Source organism: Corvus brachyrhynchos, unplaced genomic scaffold, assembly GCF_000691975.1.
Source record: "Corvus brachyrhynchos isolate BGI_N302 unplaced genomic scaffold, ASM69197v1 scaffold188, whole genome shotgun sequence".
NCBI classification, from domain to species: Eukaryota; Metazoa; Chordata; class Aves; order Passeriformes; family Corvidae; genus Corvus; species Corvus brachyrhynchos.
Genome location: NW_008239647.1, coordinates 893235 through 912152, shown reverse-complemented (window position 1 = coordinate 912152; position 18918 = coordinate 893235). Strand labels below are relative to the sequence as shown.

The 18918-nt window shown below is 41.7% G+C and overlaps 1 protein-coding gene across 7 annotated transcripts in view; it reads left to right on the top strand.

Annotated features, from left to right (window-relative positions):
* Positions 1-18918, top strand: part of DAAM2 (dishevelled associated activator of morphogenesis 2) — a 205353-nt gene that overhangs the window by 83165 nt on the left and 103270 nt on the right. The gene's annotated exons all lie outside the window — the stretch shown is intronic.

Here is an 18918-nt window from a genome sequence, read left to right as displayed (position 1 = left end):
GACAGTCAATTTCTTGTTTACAACTTTGGCATAAAATCTGCTGTATAATATAATACAGTGCAAAATCTTAGGGTTTGCAGACATATAAAATAAAGACTATTTGGTTTTGTTGAGTAGTATTCTGCTGGTGAGGTATAAGAATCAGGTGACCATGCTAATTATGTTTCATCACATAGCTGTCTTTGAACCATGAAATGGTGCTGTTGCAGCAACAGCCATAAACAGGAAGAGAAGGAATTATTTCAGATGAACTTCGTTGTTTGCTTTTGTGGTAAATGTTGCAGACTCCAGGAGCCAGACACTTGCTTTTCATGCCTGGCATCAAATGACTTCACTGTCTTTGTCTTCTTGTTCAGCCTGAATGCAAAACACAGGCAGAGGTCACAGGGCTGGGTTGTTTTGCAAACTGTGTCGTAAAGATGATGCCCATTTGATGCAGCTGATTAGATTTCTCATTGCCATTCTGAGATTAGAGCTTATGTAAAGCAAGACATCTGTAAGTGTATGTATGCCTGAGGAGTGCAACTGAAGTGAGGAATAGAACAGAAAATATTGGATCTCAGCATCAGAGGAGTTTGCCAATAGTCTTTCTAGCTTATACTTAACATTAGCCCAATAGATTCTTGTCCATGGCCATAGCCTTGAAATGCTATAGCAATGAAGATAACCATATAATTTGCATATTCAATTGGAGGTTAATATATGGCCAACTATAGTATGTCGTACCAAATACAGGGACAGCTGTAGTTTGTCAGATCGGTGGTCTGACAACCTAGCCCAGGCTCCAGTTTCAAGATGGGGTCTAAAGCAGATGGCTAGGGGAAAATATAAGGTGCTGGAGACTGTAAGGTGTGGCCATAGGGTGGTCTTTTCCAGGATACTCTCCAACCCTCTAACAGTTTTCAGCTCAAGAACTTCCTCAGTCAAAAGTTGTGTTCTGTGTACATAGTAAATTGGTATGGAATTCTTTTCCATTAACTGTTTTTGCTTCCCCAGCACCCATTAGCATTGTCAGTATTCTGTGGCAGGGGCACAGAAAGGAGTCAATAGGATTTGCAGCTGTTTCAGGAAGAATAATGTGTGCAGCAGAAGAGAGCCTACTTGCTTCAAAGTAATTTGCAAATGGGGAATCTCCTCTTATGGAAATACTTCACAAAATTTGGGTCTATATTTAGGTCAGTTTGCTTTTTGTGTGAGACTGCTTGAGTTCCTCTTAGAAAATGCAGCTGTCTGACTGTGGAGAGTTCCATGTGGTGACAAGAGTAAGAGTGTAATCTGTAATCTGCTCTGCTGACGATTTATTTCTGGATGCTGCTTAACTATTGGTTTTCACATGCAAAGCTTGAACTGCTGTATCAAAGTTCATCTCTCTCCAATACCCAGATCCATTGAAGCATTCAAACCAGCCTTCCTGAAGACGTCACCAACAGATGTGCTTTGCTCCTGAACTTGGCTTGCTAAACCTTGAACTTGTTTACCTTCGGGTCACAGTGAAAGACCTGCTTGAGTTGCTGCTGGGTTTTGCTTATTGAGAAGGGTATCAGTTTTATGAGGAGTTTGAGAGTTTGTGGTGGTATGAATGATGCTTTTAACTTCTAGTTTTATGTCTGGCAAATACTGGTGTTCCATGTGCTTGCTTGTGGCAAAACAGCTCACAGCTGCCTCATGGAAGTCTATTAAACAGTATAATTTATAATGTTTCTGGTGCAAAATTTAATGACAAGTATATGTGATGATCTGTAAAAATTTTTGGCCACAGTAGTTTGAGAGTTGTTGGTTTATGCTATAACTTATTAAATGTGCTGACAGCTTGTAACTGGCATATGCATTTCAAACAAATGAAGCCATTGAAATGAAAACAGATCATATTCAGTTCTTATATTTAACGATAGCACCCCAGCCATCATTGCATGAGAAGTGAGCTGGGACAGAAAAGTGCTATTTTTCAGAAGGTTAATGGTGTACATCACACATTTTTATAAAGCAGCCAGATAGGATGGCAGTGCATGTCCATAGGAGTTCCTGATTAGACAGGTAACATGAGAGCAGTTAAGGGCTTTATGTGTGAGTAAGTTATTATTATATCTCACACTATTATGTGTGAGAGAACCTGGGCTGGAAACTGGGTTGGCAAAATGCAGAATTTGCCTAGAAGGGTTACTTTGTCCACAGGTCTGGATTAATGCATGTTCTATGAGACACTAAAATAAAACAGGCTACATCTGTATTGACAGCTCAGATGAGATTTTAATTGGATTAGAAAGATTCAGTCTGTAAATGCACCAGTGTAAATCAGCGACCTGGAAGTGCCTGAGAGAGCTCTGTGCTGTGTGCTAGCTCCCTGCTGCTTATCCTTTAAGGTCTAGTCTGGGTGCACTTGTACTATATAAAAACCAGATTTGAGTGTAAAGCCTTTTGACCCAAATCCCCGAGTGAAATGATGACACCAACATCATCTGAGATCTGTAGTGAGAAGAGCATTTGTGTTAGCTCCTTGAAGCAGGCCCAGGGGCTATAGCCTCATCTTGCCATCTGCTCTGCAAAGGGTATAATGAAACATTGGTGTGGTTGAATGACTTTTTAAAAGCCTTGTTTTTTCCCTTGTTGCAGTTAAAATGTGGGGCATTTTCCCATGTAAGAGTTAATGACAAGAAAACTAAGCATAGCTGTGCTGGAGAAGTCTCCCTTGTGACAAATCTTCCAATCCAGTAAATATTCAGTATGTTTCTACCTTGCTTTCTGAGGAAAACTGGCATTTTGAGGACCAGGAGCATGTCCTCTTCTCCTGTCCTTGTCCTTAAACTAGTATCAGGAAAAGCGAATTTTGAGATGTCCATTTTTCAAGGGGAAGAAATTAGGAACATGTCAGGATTCTTTATTTGTGATGGGCTTGATGCCTAGGTTTTAACTTTTCTATTTTCCTGATTCTGTACTGCTTAGAGTGTAACTCTGAGGTTTCTTGTAGCTTGATAATTTCTGCTCACTTGTGCTAGGTAGACATAACAAAGCCTCTCTGGGCCTGTTCTCCAAGGTCACCCAGACCGTTCTAGGCCCAAAAAGTATAATCCAAAGAGGTTCTAAGGGGGCCAGCGGAGGGGAAATTACATCATTGAACTGAAGCTTTAATTGGAGAGTTAACCCTGATATGCAAATGGACCACACCTATAAAGGCGTGAAGAACTCGTGACCTGTCGTCCATCTTGGGGTCCATTTTGGCAACAGCCTCTGGCTCCCAGGGTGTACCTTTGAAGGCCTTTCAAATAAATACCTATTTTATTCTTTTACTCCTGTCCAGTCTCTGTGTCTAGGAGGCCTCATGAGGCATCAGGGTCACATGACCCATTCCAGGCTTTCAAACTTGCTTGTGTAGTCTCCAGACTGAGGCAGATACGTGCGAGCTGCTCCGTTTGGGAGATACACCCAGACCATCCAACTGTGTAATGGCAGCTGCCTGACTGGACTCTGACCAAGGCAGTGACTGTGAGATGATAAGCTGATGCTGATTTCAGCTGAAATGCCTGCTCTTCTTGCCACTCAACCAGAAAAACAATTCTAGGATGGATCCTTGGCTTTTGTGTTACTTGAAGCTGGATGCTGTGTTTATGCCTTGTCTGATCAATTAGAAAATTTAAACAGAAAGAGTTACTGCTGATAGGTCCCAAATTCTATCTTGTTTTATTCCATTGGGAACATGTGCAGGGAATAGGTCTGAATGAAGACTGTGGCCTATAGTGATTTGGAATGATTTGGTTTGGGCTAAGACAGGAGATGATGTACCAGCTCTCAGGACATCTGCTGGCAGTGACTGCCTTGGGATTAGTGCGGTGGTAGCAGTACAGGTAAGTCCTTATCAAAGTCTAGATACACAAAATACAAAGAGAATAAAAATATTTGTGGCCACAAGTTTTGCCCCTCAAAGGCCGCTTTTGTGAAAGAGGACAGAACAGCTGGCGTTAGCATCTCCCCTTCAACGAACAGACAGAGGGAGAAGCTCTAGGAAGCAGCGTGTGTGGGCTGGTCCTGTACCTCAAAAATTGTAAAACTGGCTGATGTGACCATCATCACTTCTGCTTCCATTCTGCCACATGCAGCACTGTAAAGTGCTGCTGCAGATGGTGGTCTGTTGGCAGGCTCCAAAATGGTTTTGTGCCTGCTGGCAAAAATATCTATGGTAGGAAAATACGTTTTTCCTTGTACAGATTTATTGACTGATCAGGAACTACAGAAGAATCTGGAAGAACTATTGTAAGGCAAAGGGAAATAACTTTTTCATGGAACAGTTTTTCTATGTCCTTGTTCATATTTGTTAGCAGCAGTGTATTCTTGTCACAGTGGATTCTGATGCTTTCTGCTCATTTTTAGAATCCTGGACTCTTCTTGATGATTAAAGATGGTGCACTGCTTGACACTAAAGATTTTGCCATCTAGATCTCTTATACCAGCAACCTGATCCCAGATTGGAACTCAGATCATACCAAGAAGGGCGACTTAAATGCTGGCAATTCAGAAAAAAACAGAAAAACATAGAGAATGCTAGCACAGAGGAAAGAGCAGTGTAAAGCACTTGTGCTTTTGTTGTTTTTCTTTTTATTTTGTTAGTGACTGTGAGATGGTCATGGTATTTGAGAAGGTGGAGTGCAAGATTCTGTATTTTAAGATGCAAGGTCCTTGGGGAAGAAATGGAGTTGTCTTTTGAGTTTATGTTTTCAAAGTTGATTGTGTCATTATATCCTCCAAACTTGAATGGGTTACCTTCAGCACGTTAGATTCTTATACTGGGGAAGATGTGAAAAATGCTTACTGTTATACTTTTGTGGTCTTATCTGCCCTTGAAGCATTCTCACATTTAGCTCAGGTGGGATATTGACCGGAATTCCCTGTCATGGTTTGTTTCTCTTATGTTGCATTTTAAACCATTTAATTTTTAGTTTGGGTTTTTTTTCCTTTTTTTTTTTTTTTTTACTGTGCTATGTTGCCTTGTAGAGGCTTTTTTCCTTTTTTTTTTTTTTTTTTAGTTTTTTTCTCTGAGTCCCTAAGGAAGGGGTTTTGTTGACTTTATGGGTTCACAAAATCTTTTTGTCCATATTCCTATTTACCATCTTCACAGGCTTTTCCAGAAAAAAACTTAATAGGTACTTTTGGCATAAAATCTAAAGGTCAGGTTGCTGCTCAGGTGAGGCAGCATACACTCTTCTTTCTCTAGATCTAGCATTCTGATCCTGTTGCAAACCCCCAGATTTTGTGGAGAAGATGCATATGGAACTGCTGTGTATTCCTAAACAATAAGACCACTGGAAATCAAGCCCATATTTTCCCCGTAATATTGCCTGAGTGCAATTAAATGAAGATGGAAGCGAGTGCTGAACAAAGGTTTCTGTCCTTCCCTCAGCCCATGCTGGGAACCATGACTGAAACTGTAACCATGGTTTCTGGCATCAGAGTTGGCTCACTTTCTGAGTTAAAGATGAACGAGCTCAGGAATCTAGCTGGAAAGAATGGCAGTGGTGTTAGTAAAGAGAAGAGAGAAAATAAGAGTAATGTTAATTCCTTCTCCTTCATTCTCCTTGAATAAGAGCTGTACAGAGGAACTCCCATGAAGATGAAAAATATGAGGTGGAGATGTGGCAGGAGAGTCCAAGCAGCAGAGGCAGCAATTCTGTATCCTCTGAACAGTCTGATAGCTTCTGTAACCATGACTAGAACTTTTCAATGCTTTGGGTCACCTGAGGAAGGAGGGTATCTACAGCAAGATACCTGTTGCTTTACTGTACCTTTTGCTCTTGCCTTTTTACTTTGTCCTCTCCACCACATGGGTCTCTGTTGGTTTTTCTGCACTTTCTACTAATCCCTTCCTAAGTAAATCAGTGTCTTGGTCTTGCCCTGAAATAGAGCTGTGGAAGTAGTGCAATGTGTGCTGCTGTTCTGTATATTACTCTGCTCTCTTGGTTTCTCAACATACCAGCCTAGTATTTGTGAGCACTTTAGTGCCGGAATGCTGAAAGGAGTAGCTAGTGTTCTCTGAGTACATGAGCCATCCACATGACTGGGATCTATGCTTGGGCTCTCAGCACAGAGGCAAAGGAACAGTGGGGTCACCATAGACATACTTCTATTAGCATTGGATGACATCACCAGTAGCATAAAGTTTGGGAAAATTCTGCTCTTTGCTTACTCTCTGAAATCTCTCTACATCTGTTCCTTCTCTACCTTAAAAGAGAGTAAAATTCTGTGATTATTGTCTCGTTTCCCAGAGGAGAGAAAGTTGATGTGAAAAGGAAGGAAAAGAGTTTTATGTTGAAAGAGTAAAGCATGGAAATATCTGGGAAATTGTTTATTTATTTCATCAAAGGAAGCAAAACAATTTCTGAGCAAGGCATCAGTTTGGCACATGCTGGATAACATACCTTCAACAGCCACGGGGAGATGAGGTCCAAACCTAAATAACTGCAGTAGTGGTTTCCACTGCAAACAGCTGACTTAGAAGTAGCAACTTCCCTTCATGCCTCGTTCTCCCTTGCAGACCATTTAGTGTAATGGATACAACATAAACCTCAGATGAAAACTAGGCTTCACCACATTGAATAAGTACTCCCATATATCACCCGTCCCACTCAAGCTTGCCAAGTCCTAGCTGTGGCAGTGTTCGTGAGGCCCCTTTTTTGGCTCTTCAACCTGCAAGAGTATTTATGTGGTAAAAAGTACAAGAAATGCTTCCATTGTGATCTTTCATGTGAATATAGACAAAATATGTCAATGTGTGTAGGAACATTAGCTGACAGCATCAGCTGTGTTTCTTGGTTTTTGCTGATGAGCTGGAAGAACAAAGTTCCCCATTTCTCCTCCAGCTCTCTTGTAATATTTTTTGGGAAGCAGAGATGCAGAGTTGCCTATTCTGTCTCTGGGCTCTCTGTATGGAGCAACACCTTTCCAGAAAAGTATCCTCTATGTCTGAAGCTTATTTAAGTCTTATTTTCTCATTGAAAGATTGTGACTTAGAAAGACATGCATGTTAGGTCCTTGCTTCAGCCCCCAAACATGTGTCGTGTATTGATAACTGTATTTACTCTCATTTAAATTCAGGCATGTTACCAAGATCTGAGTGTTCAGGTTCTTAGTTAGTCTTATTATTAGTCTTTTGAGTCATTCTATCCCAATGCTGGGTTCATTTGAATACAGGGATTTACTTTCTGTGTCCCTTGCCCTGCATGTAAATCATAGGTTCAGACTATGCCTCTGACAGGCCTGCAGCTTTGAGTTGTTGCTCAATGCAAATTTCTATGCAACTACGATTTAAAAGTCCCTCTATTCTGTTTTGCCCATAGGAGGAAGTTATTTAATTGTGTGCCCATCCCTCATCCCTTCTGTGCTTCTCTATAGTTAATTAATCTACCTAATCTGTCAGGAAGTGTAACGCCAAACGCACTCGACAGCTGCAATCCCCACCCCAGTTATTACTTCCTTTCTTGCACTTAATGAGGATGCACCAGTGGAGGTTGTAAGAAAATGCTGCTGATGAGACCAAGGCAGAATTTTCCTGACAAGAGGCTCATATCCAGAAAGAAGCCTTGGCATCACCCTCTGAGTAGAAGATGCTGTATCTGAAAACAGAGAAAAAGCAAAGCTTTGAGGCAGCAAATCACTTTCTTCACTGATGGCGTCCAGGCCACAAAAACTTTCCTTTCTCTTGGGTTAGTTTATAGTTGTCAGATGAATATTTTTCATGCACTCAGATGCACTTGTCTTCTGTTATAATAATGGCAGAAGAACTGGGTGGTTTAAGATTTCTCAAGCAAAGGGTGCTGGGGCTTGGGAAGTAAAAGCTCTTCATGGTATCAAAATCTGTCTAGTTAGGGACAGAGTTCCTTTATGTCCAGCATAGTCCCAAGATTGTAAATACTCAGGATACCTCTTTTCTTTTTTAATTTTCCACACAGGAAAATTACATTTCCATACCTTTCTTATTTTTCTTCCTGCTCGACAGAGAGGCTTTTTCATAGTGTTGGGTCTGCTTTACATGTGTCCCATATGCAATATATGTGCACAAGTCCCTGATTTTAATGCACATACCACTACAAGAAGCTTTCTGTAGTTATTTGAGTCCAAATCCATAAGAAGTATTGTATTTTAGGCTTTGTAGCAGAGACAGCTTCCCCTTTCAGGTATTCACCTACATATTGATTCCTATGATAGGGACAGGCTTATGGCACTGAGTGCAGCACCAGCACTTTCTCACTTTAGGCTCCCTTCCAGTAGGTGCAGCTGGTTGGCAGCTCCCAGCTCCCTGACCATCTGTGTAAGAAGCAGCAGTCACTATGCTGCAAATGTGTGAGACACAGATGCTGTGAGAGGAGCATGAGATGGGAGCCAGGTCTCACACTCCATGTCTGAAATCAGTAGGGTTGTGTAAACAAATGTAAATCCAGACCTTGTCTTACGTGCGAGATTTTGGGTGTGAAGAAGCTGGGGGTGTTACCAAAGTAGCTGTGTAGTTTTAAGGATTTTGTACAGGCATACATTGTGTTTTAGATGTTGCTGCTTTACTATGGACAGATGTACCCAATGTAAACCAGTTCAGTTTCACTGAAGACAGTAGCAGAGTTACATCGTTCTCCATTGACTCCATTGTGGCCTGTGTGGTATTTTCTGCATCTGTGGTGGTTGTTGACTTCTGAATATCCCAAGGAGAGCATACTGACTGCCTTTCTGGAAAGTGGGAAGGGTCGTGGTCACGGTTGGAATACTTGAAGGGAATGTTTGAGTGTGCTCTGAGAATGATTTTCTTAACAGTAGACATGAAACACCTGAGAAAGATCTCACAGGACTACATATTTTTAACAGGGTAATGCTATTGTTCCATGGGAACATGCAGGGAAATGCATGTACTGCATCCAGGGCAAAAGAGGAGAAGTACTGGATTTTGGGAGCACAACAGATACGTAGCTTGGGATGCAGGAGGGGAAAGAACAGATCTACCACTAGAGGATGGATGTGCTAAGTTGTCAATCTTATTTCTTTCCTCTATTGAATGCTTGGGAGCTGTCATGATATTCTAACCGTGAAATCATGGATAAGGCTTGATGTTCAGAAATCTTGTGTCCACGCGTTTCTAACACCTGCATCACCTGATTTGATAATACTATCATGTTTTGGCATATCTGCAAGTGTTAAGCAGCGTAACATAAAAAGAAAAAAATAACATAAAGCTCTACTCTGGCCTATTTCCTTAGTATGGCATAATTAATATTTGAATGCTTTTGTGTTCCACTGTGGCTATAACAAAGAGTCAGCAACTTTCTGGTGAGCCTGAGGGCTGCTGAAGTGATAAAACACAGATGATATTGATAGCAGGAGTCATACTAGCTAGCTGGAAGGATCAAATTAACTTATCTTTATTTCAGCTTTCTGGAGCTTTTCCAGCTATGCTTGGATGGATATAGAATAGACAATTTTCTACCCTTTTCCTAGAATTGAACCACCATTCTCATGTATTTCCTGCCACTTTGCCTGCTGACTTAGAGTGGGCTCTCTTCATTAGAAATAGCATAAACAGCAGCATTACAGGGATGTCCTATTGCCTCAACATTTTGGAATGGCTTCTCTGAGTATGATTCCTGCCCTTCTGTGGTTTCTATCCTTTAATTCTCTTTATTAGTGTTTTATGATTTTCAGAGTTGTATTTGATGGCTTAGAAATCTATTATTAAGACCTCATCCCTCACCTTCTGGAGAGAATATTTGAATCTAAATTTGGTCTCCTAAGGAAAGGTGAGAGATTGTTATAAATCAGATAAGAAAGGTAATATGGGATGAGAAGGTGCCACCTGGAAATGCATCTGTGAGAAATGACAAGAGGAAAGTACTATGTGTTGCAAGGACCATGTTGGCCAGATTGCAACTGGACAGGAGATTGTGATAAGGAGGAACAGTGTCTTCCAAAGTGTTGAAGAAAAAGACACAACAAATGAAGTAACTGTGGTGCTGAAGGGAGAGTGAAGACCGATTGCAAAGATGGAGGTGATACGGGATGAATGCTAGGCCAAGATAATCTTTTGACTGTGTTTTTAAAGTGAATGAACATGCACGGTGAAGAAGGGAGGTTGACTGACAGATGTCTATTTCTTATGCAGCTCATAGAGGAAGGGCTGGATCTGAGATGTTGTAGGAGGTCTGTTTTGATACTTAGGCTGATGTCAGCAAGAAAGGGGAAGCCAGATCCAATATATAAAATTGCAGTAATTTATAATAATTCCTCACCTGAAGCTGGGGAAGCAGTGAAATTTTGCAGTGAAATTTTCCAGTGAAGGGAAAAGGTTGAGAAACAGGATGGGATGTGTCTTGCTGGATAGTAGTTATCCTTAGGGAGGTAGACTGTAGCTGGGGTTTAAGAGGAACTGTTAACAAAATAAGATAATTCAATGGAGAAGAAGATAACAATCATGAAGTATCATCTGTTTAATATGTTGACTAAGATTAGTTTCTGTCGTTGCTCACCTAGTAACAGTTTATATCAGATACAATCATTGCTCAGGTAGTGTATCATACAGCCTGAAGGAGAGTAGGGGAAAAGGGTTTGTAATTATGTCATGTCTCTGTGGATAGGTGGATTCTATCTTCAAACAGTACTCAAGGTTGTTTATTGTTCAGGGGGCTCTTTCAGCGTTGGAAGGAAATGACCTCTTCTTGTCATTTGCCTGGTGTGCAAGACTTCAAAGTGGGGAGCACAAGGTGCTACAGGTGAAGTGGATGGAGTAGCACCTTTTTAGGGTACAAGGTTTTCAGGTCAGCAGTTTCCTGGCACCTTCCTCCACACTAGGTAAGGGGAAGCTTTTGGTGTCACTAAATACAGGAGAGGTCCTTCTGTTCATCCTTCAGCACCAAGTGGGAGCAGCACATGGAAAGCAAGTGTCAGAAGGTGCTTTTTCTGGCACTCATCACACCGGACTGCCTCCACAGCTGCTCTGGTTTGTGTTTTTTACTCTGAGGAAGTACAGACAGATGCCTTCCACCTGGCACTGAAACAGCATTAACCCCGAGCTTTTAACATTAGGTACCTTGTTGTCTCTAAGCTTGATGGGAGGAAAACCTTTCAAGAACATTGTATTTTCCTAGCTACCCCTGCAAGGTTTACACTACTAAATTCATGCATTTGTGAGTTTGTTCCCTTGTGTGACACAGGGAATAGTAATGCTTCTTAAGCCAGTTTTGATACAGCATTGTAGCCAGATTGAAAAGGTGCTGAAAAGATGAAGCACATGTGCATTATAGGCAGTACAGGAGTCTTCCAGTGGCAAATGTATTGTATTTGAAGAACTTGGGAGCAAATCTCTATCACTGCCTCCTGTCATAGACATTGCTCTGCTCTTATCTACTTGTTCTTTTTTTAGGGACAATCTGATGCAAGACTCTACTGCCTTCCTGTAGATGCAGTGGTGTATGCAAAGAGGCCCTAGTCAACCTTTGTATATTCTATGCACTTTTACATTAAAAACACTTAAGGGCGTCTTTTAATTTTGCAGTTTCCCATCATTTGTAGGCCACATAAAGGGCAAGACTGCCCACGCTAACAGCCTTTGGAAAAGGTTAGCAGCGTGCACAACAGTGTTATGCGATGGTTTACTAGGTGGAGGCTTCAAGAATAACTTCTCCAAAGGAAATTACAAGGGGAAAGCAGATTGCAGTTTCTCAGTTTGGAAGGTGTCCAGGGAGATCCCTGAGTCATGGAAAATCCATTGGGATTGCTTTAATGGCTGTGTTTCAGCACTGCGTCTTGAATAGAGAGGAACAGCTGCACGAGTTTGTTGGTTGGTGTGAAGTTGTTGGCTTATACATTAATGATGTGGGAGAACTTTGGGATTACAAATGCTTAACTAGATAGTAAATGCAATTATGATTTGTTGTTAGTAGACAATGCAAGGCACATGCTCATTCTTCTCTTATTCTTTTTGCTGTATCTTGTGAACATTTCTGATAATTTCTTTAGTTAGAAACATTGAGAGAAAAACATCTTAGCTGGTGTTTTCTTAAGCCCAGTGATGTCAGTGCAGTAGTTTCTGTTCTGATTATCAGAATACTTGAGCAATGAGACAGGACAGGGTGTGAGTGAATAACCAAATATAATGTCATGCCTTCAATTCACTGTTTGACATGGAAGTACTCTGTTTATGTGAGGGAAGAGAATTGTGGAATTTTCCTCCACTTCAACCCTGAGGAGATAACAGAAGCCTCATATGTGGATGATATTCTAGCTGGTCTGGACTGATTAGTAGTAAATACAGATAATCTATTTATTGAAGTAGAAGTTAACAATTAGTGAAAAGGAGACTGATAAACTTCTCAGTCTATTTTGTGTCTGAAATCTGTGCTATAGATTGTAGAGTGAGTCACTGTTAGAAGTGGTTAAGCTGAGAGGTTTAGTCTTTTACAATTTAAAAGAGGTTATTTAATTAATATTTTCCACTGGTGTAAGTCCACTCAATTTAATGGAGTTAGGGGCATTCTGATTTCTGGTTTGCACTACCAAATTTGGAATAATAACTCAGAGAGCAAGTGAAGAACTAAAGCTAGCTTCTGATTTTGCTTTTATCTGTGTAAACCTGAACTTCTGCCAAAAATGATGTTGATTTACTGGAGTTCCTTTGAGTTTACCCTGCATATAAGCTTGAGCATGTGTTTCTAAGCTGCACAACCAAAGCTCAACAAGATGTTAATTTTGCTCATTAAATTCTTAACCAACCTCGCAGTTCCTCCTGCCCTTTTACGTAATATTTATCAGAGATTTAAAGGTCAGCCAAGCTCTGACTTACCCTTGTTTTCCTCTATAGGGGCATATGGCAAATAGGATGCACACAAGAGGATAAAGCTGGGAGGGAGGAGTAGGTGGCACTGGCACCCCTGGAAATTCAGCCTGCCTTTGGCACAGCAGCATCAATCCCCAGCCCACATTTTGAAGGTTGAGCCAGCAGGACTGTGTTTGGGCAGGAAGTGATCAAAGAGGTGTGTGCCTGTGTGCTTTGGCACAGTCCAAACTGTGAATTGCTCCAGCCTAGGAACCTCCTCTGAACTCATTAGTATTAAAACAGAACAGAGAGGACTTTGTAGGGAAGGAGAGGGTTGGGAAGCCGGAAAAGTAGCAGTTTAGACGGCAGTTTCCTAATAACCTTTCCCACAACTACCTTCCCATATGGGGTCTCAGCTAGAGGACCTTGGCATGAAAAACAAACCCTGGCACAGGGAGGGGGAAGGGAGGGAGGAAATGAGGGGAGGGGAAGGAAAGGAAATAAGGGTTGGAAAATGGGCACTGTGCTGAAACAGCAGATTTTATTTTTATTTAGTGTTATATCTACTGATACTATAGGCTCTGTTTGAGAGAAGTATTTATACCATGTATGTAATCACAATGTGGAGGTAAATTTGTCACTTGTACTAGAGGACTTGTAATCTGTCACAGTGAAAAAATTTATCAAGGAGTGGTATTACAGATGGAGTTCTGTTTGGTGTTTTCATTTAATTGACTGGATGGTGAAATACAGAGCACATCTATTAGGAAATTATCATCAGTGTGATCCAGGAAACTCTGGTATTTCTTATGCCCTGCTGTGTTTTCCCTCCAGCAGGTATCAGAGTGGTTGAAGTCCCCCAGGAGGATCAGGGTTTGTCGCTGCAAGGCTGCTCCTGTCTGGCCGCAGAAGGGCTTCCTGCTCAGGCAGCCCACGAGAGACTCCCCCTATAATGTCACTTGTGCCTGTCCTCCCTTTAATCCTGACCCATAAGCTCCTAGTCAGCTCCTCATCCATCCCCACTGGTAGGAGTGTGGATGGATTGAGGATCCCCTTCCCCAGCAACTTTAGTTTAAAGCCCTCTTCCCAGGCTTGGCAGCATGATAACTGAAGATGCTCTTCACCTTCTCTGACAGATGGACCCTGTCAGCCCCAGCAGACTAGGTTTCTCAAAATGAATCCCCTGATCTGAGTAGCCAAACACATGGCTGTGGCACCAGTCCTGTAGCCATTAGTTGATTTACCAGATTGAACTGGTCTTTAAAAATGGGCTTCCGGCTCAGTCAGCCCACGAGAGACTCCCCCTATAATGTCACTTGTGCCTGTCCTCCCTTTAATCCTGACCCATAAGCTCCTAGTCAGCTCCTCATCCATCCCCACTGGTAGGAGTGTGGATGGATTGAGGATCCCCTTCCCCAGCAACTTTAGTTTAAAGCCCTCTTCCCAGGCTTGGCAGCATGATAACTGAAGATGCTCTTCACCTTCTCTGACAGATGGACCCTGTCAGCCCCAGCAGACTAGGTTTCTCAAAATGAATCCCCTGATCTGAGTAGCCAAACACATGGCTGTGGCACCAGTCCTGTAGCCATTAGTTGATTTACCAGATTGAACTGGTCTTTAAAATCCCTTCCCTTTGACCACGAGAATTGACAAAAAAGCTACCTGCCCTCCAGAGTCCCTTACCACAGCTTCCAGAGCTCTGTAGTCCTTCTGGATGCTCCTCAGACTGCTCCTGGTCATATCACTTGTGCCCACATGAAACAACAGCAGTGGATAATAGACCGTACGAGGCTTGGTAGTCTCACAGTGATATCCCCAGAATGAGCCCCCAGTAAGCAGCACATCTCTCTAGAGTGTGTCACTAGGCACATATCCATACTGCGGGTATGTTAAAAGATAAGCTTAAAATAAGGTGGAAAAATTGTGTGAAGAAATGATGGCATTCAGTGCAGACAGTTAAAACTCCTTTTAATAGCAAGTCTGGTAATTCAGGATGGAAAGCAGCCAGGTACAATTTTTCAGAGAAAAATCTAGGGATTATAGTTGAGCATGAGTGAACATAAGTTATGTAGGTTTTGAGGGTTTTTGTAAGAAAAAAGAGGTCATTGACTATATGGAATATGTGGAGTATATAACCAGAAGTGCAGTCTGGAAGATGCATGAAATAAACTTTGCACTCAGCTTTGGTAAGGTCTCAGCTGGAACAGAGTCCCCACTTTTGAACTGTGCAATTCAAGAAAGATGTACTTTGACCGGGTGGAGGCCAGAAGTCAATTAGAAGAGGAACGAGAGATCCAGAGGACATAGCCTCTAAGAAAGATTGAAAGAGATGGGTTTGTTTAGCCTCAAGAAAGGCGACTGAGGAGGGACATTACAACAGTCTTTAACAGCCTCAAAAACTGTTATCAAGAGGAAGGAAAAAAATCTGCTTACCACATTAGTGGTTGATAGGGCCGGAAGTAATAGGCTTAAATTGCAGCAGCAGGGCTTTAGATTAGACATTAGCCCGACTATTCAGTCTTCATCCCTGTCCCACTCACTGGGCTCATTTAAATTCACTGACATGGACATGCAGCGCACCTTAACAGCAAAAGCAGTGATGATAGACAGCTGTTTTACATTACTGTCCTCATATGCCCCTCTGTATCCATGTAATGTCCCTCTTGCACTACCTGTATTATAGCCCTGCATATGAGAGTGTGTGTCTGAGTCTGGATCTTTTTCTCTCTCTAAACAGCTGTGTGTGTTGTTGCATGAAGAGGTACTGGTTTTCCTCATTCTTTCTCTTTCTGTTTGGCCTAGCAGATTGTTGCCTCATGCATGTGGTTTGCCTGTGAAGGACAGAAAAATGAACAGCAGATGCTGTTTCAAGTGGCCTGTGAGAGGGGACTGCCACAATAGGCCTTGCTGGTTATGTGTATTTGTGTGCTGTCAAGTCACAGAGAACTTTGAGGAGTAGGAGCGGGACAGGATTTAGCTCTTCTCCAGGGAACAAGGAAGCAATTAACCAATGATTAAGAAGGGAAAAAGAAAGCAGTATAATGAGGGGTGTGTTTGGGGGTGAGAGGGAGGCCTGTTAGTTGACTTTCTGTGTAAAGAATTTCTCCACCAAAAAACAGTGCCCTTGATGGATGAAAGTTTTACGCTGCTGCTAAGCCTTAAGAATGAGTAACTTCTGTGTTGGCAGGGTAGAGGAGAAACACATCTTTCAGTATGTAAACATCAGGTGCTTTCTGTCTTGTACTGTTATGACTGAGAATCAAGAGATTTGGGCCCCTAGTACTGAAGGCTTTTTAAAGCTGCAACTTTTTTGAAAAAGCAAGGAGGAAAAAAGAGTGTAATGGGAATCGCAGCCTTTTGTTTGTCTGCTTCTCTGCTTTACAGTCAGATCCGTGGCGGTAGCTGAAATGTAAACATTGCTTCCTCTGCCAACAGGCTGTGTTAGCAATTCGCGTGTGCGCAGTGGTTTCCTAATGCACAAATGTAGTGATACAACATTGTGGGCATGGGCAGATGTTATGTGATATGCCTTATGTGTGTAGTTCTTGTGTGTGCAAGGTGTGAGTGGAGTACATATCTGCACATACGCATACTATGTCTGTGCAAATACGTGGAAACTCAATGATGTTTTACTTTGATGCACCTAATTCTTATCATTTGTAAAACTGATCAAAATGTTACATGCTTCTCACAGTGTGGTGCTTCTGTGTGGTTTACAAAGGCTGCTTTTAATTCAAAGGGTTAGGATGAGATGGAAGAATTTGAGGGGAAGGACTGGCTTTTTTTGGGTTTCTTCTTGCTTTTTCTTCATGGGTTATCTGTGGAGTTAGCACATATATCAGGTGCCCAAGGGGGAGCTTTCAACCAGTGTGTTTCACCTGGAGATGTGCTGGCTGTGTGGGTGGTAATGCTGTTGACTGATCAAAGACTTTTGCACTGTTCACTGCTCCAGTTTGTACTGGAGTGTAGGTGGTTTGTACAGTCAGATGAACCTCATTCACAGGCAGTTCAGACAGGCAGTCTTTCAGAATGTCTCATCGACCTCCTCAGCATTGGAAATGAGCATCCTTCCAGCAGGCTACCTCTTACATGTCAGCCTGGAGAGCTGGAATGAACAAAGCAGTGGACGGAAAACTATAGGGGAACAATCCTATACTGTCCCCTGGAGGTAGGCACAGTGATTAAATAGGGAAGGTTTATCTCTTCTATTTGAAGGATTCCTAAGTTCTTTGCAAAGAGACTGAGATCTGAGTAAAGATTATTTTAGTTCATTACTTTATTCATTCACGGCACTTATCTCTGAAACAGCTTTTTGGAGAACTGCCTCTGGACTTATGAGGAGAGCATTTCTGCTACTCCGTTTTTGGTGGGCACAGCTTGATTGTGAGCCACCAGACTAAACTGCTTGTTATTTGCCCATGGAACCTGGCGCAGGCAGCATGAACAGAAATATAAATGTTCCTGGGGCTGTTGTTAATGTGAAAACGTAGCTTTCAGTCATGTGTTAGAAATGTGGCCCTACTCAGTCCATTTTTTAAATTTGTAGAAGTTATGCTGGATAGGATTCTCTATTCCAAAAGCTTGTAGTGTGCTGCTGACAACCTTGCCCCAATCTCTTTCCACTGCTTCTCTTTCTTCTAAAGTCCCAGGCATGTCAGTGCATTTTATTCCATGTTTGCTTGAGTTGCATTTCAGTATTGATTAACCCACCATCAACTATCCCCTCGAAGTGATTGCACATGAACATGTACCTTCTCTGTGGCTTGCCAGTGGATGCTGGATAGCATCCCATGGTGTGTCATAGTCATTGTTTACTTCGTACAAGATTTAAACAAATTCGTTCAGAGCACAAGGCTGTCAGCTGTGCTAAGCCACTTGGGAGCATTGGTGGAACTGGAATGTGGTCTCTTTGGGGACATGGTGATAGACATCTATATAAATGACCTTAAGGAACCTGAGGCAATAGCTATCATACTATATGGGGAATTTATACTGGCAGCAGTACATTATAATTAATTTTGTAAGTTGGGTGGATTTGACGCTGTTAAGAGACAGAGAGAGAATGATTGATGAGGTGGATGAGGGAGAGTGCATTTGTACTTGACAGGTGAAAAAGGTCAAGGAATGAGAAGAAGATTTGTGAAGGGAAAAAGAAAAGGTGGATGTGTACAAGAAAAAGAAAAAAATGGGATAGGAATATGAACAAGAAGCAAGGTAAGAGCAGTGTATTAAACTAGAATTCATACAGTGCAAGGTATAATGTGAAAATGAACATACCCTTGGAACCTACATTTTTGAAGTGAGCATTGCAAGCAAGTTATTAAAATAAGTAGTCTTCAAATTGTGAAGCTCGTCATAGAGTGTGTAAAGGCATCCAGATACCCACTGTCTCAGTTTGCCCCATTGGATGAGTCACAAAGAACCATTAAGGATAATGCTGCTGTGATGGAGCAAACTGCACAAAAAATTATTGCAAATACCATTGTTCTCACCATCTTGAAAGGGATGTTAACTCACCTGGATCACAAAATCAGCCAGGTTGTTTGAGGAAGGGAGTTGGGAAGCGTTTGACCGTCTACAGAGCCGTCTCTGTGGCTTTGTATTTTGTGGGGTTTCACACAGCCTTCTGTAAATTTTGGTGCTGGTCACAGATCAGGTAACTGCTGCTCTCATATGTTCTGGAAGTTCTTAAGTTTCCATTTTGAGTTTAACAAATAAGAGTAGAGTTTCTGGAGAGCTTTGCCAGTTTGTGCCATCTGAAGATCTGGTTCCCATGTAGCCTGTTAATGCCATGATTTAGCTGTCCTTTTGCTTGAGTACCCATCAAGTAAGTGAGTACCCATTGGTTAAATCAGTGCAACAGAGCTGTAATCAGACAGTCAAAATGGGCATCTCTGAACAGTGGAAGTGTTGAAGTCTATTTGCCTATGTATTATGTCTTAGTGTTGGACTCTGTGGTGATTTCATGTCAAAGCTATTCCATTTGAGGATGACAAAACATTTCATTTTTTAATAATGCTTTAATAATTGCCTGAATATGTTTGTAGGCAGAAATAAACTTAAAAATATCAGAATATGCTTTTATATGTCATTAATGTCTCTCAGTCATAAGAATAGCAATTAAATGTGAAACACAGGCCGGG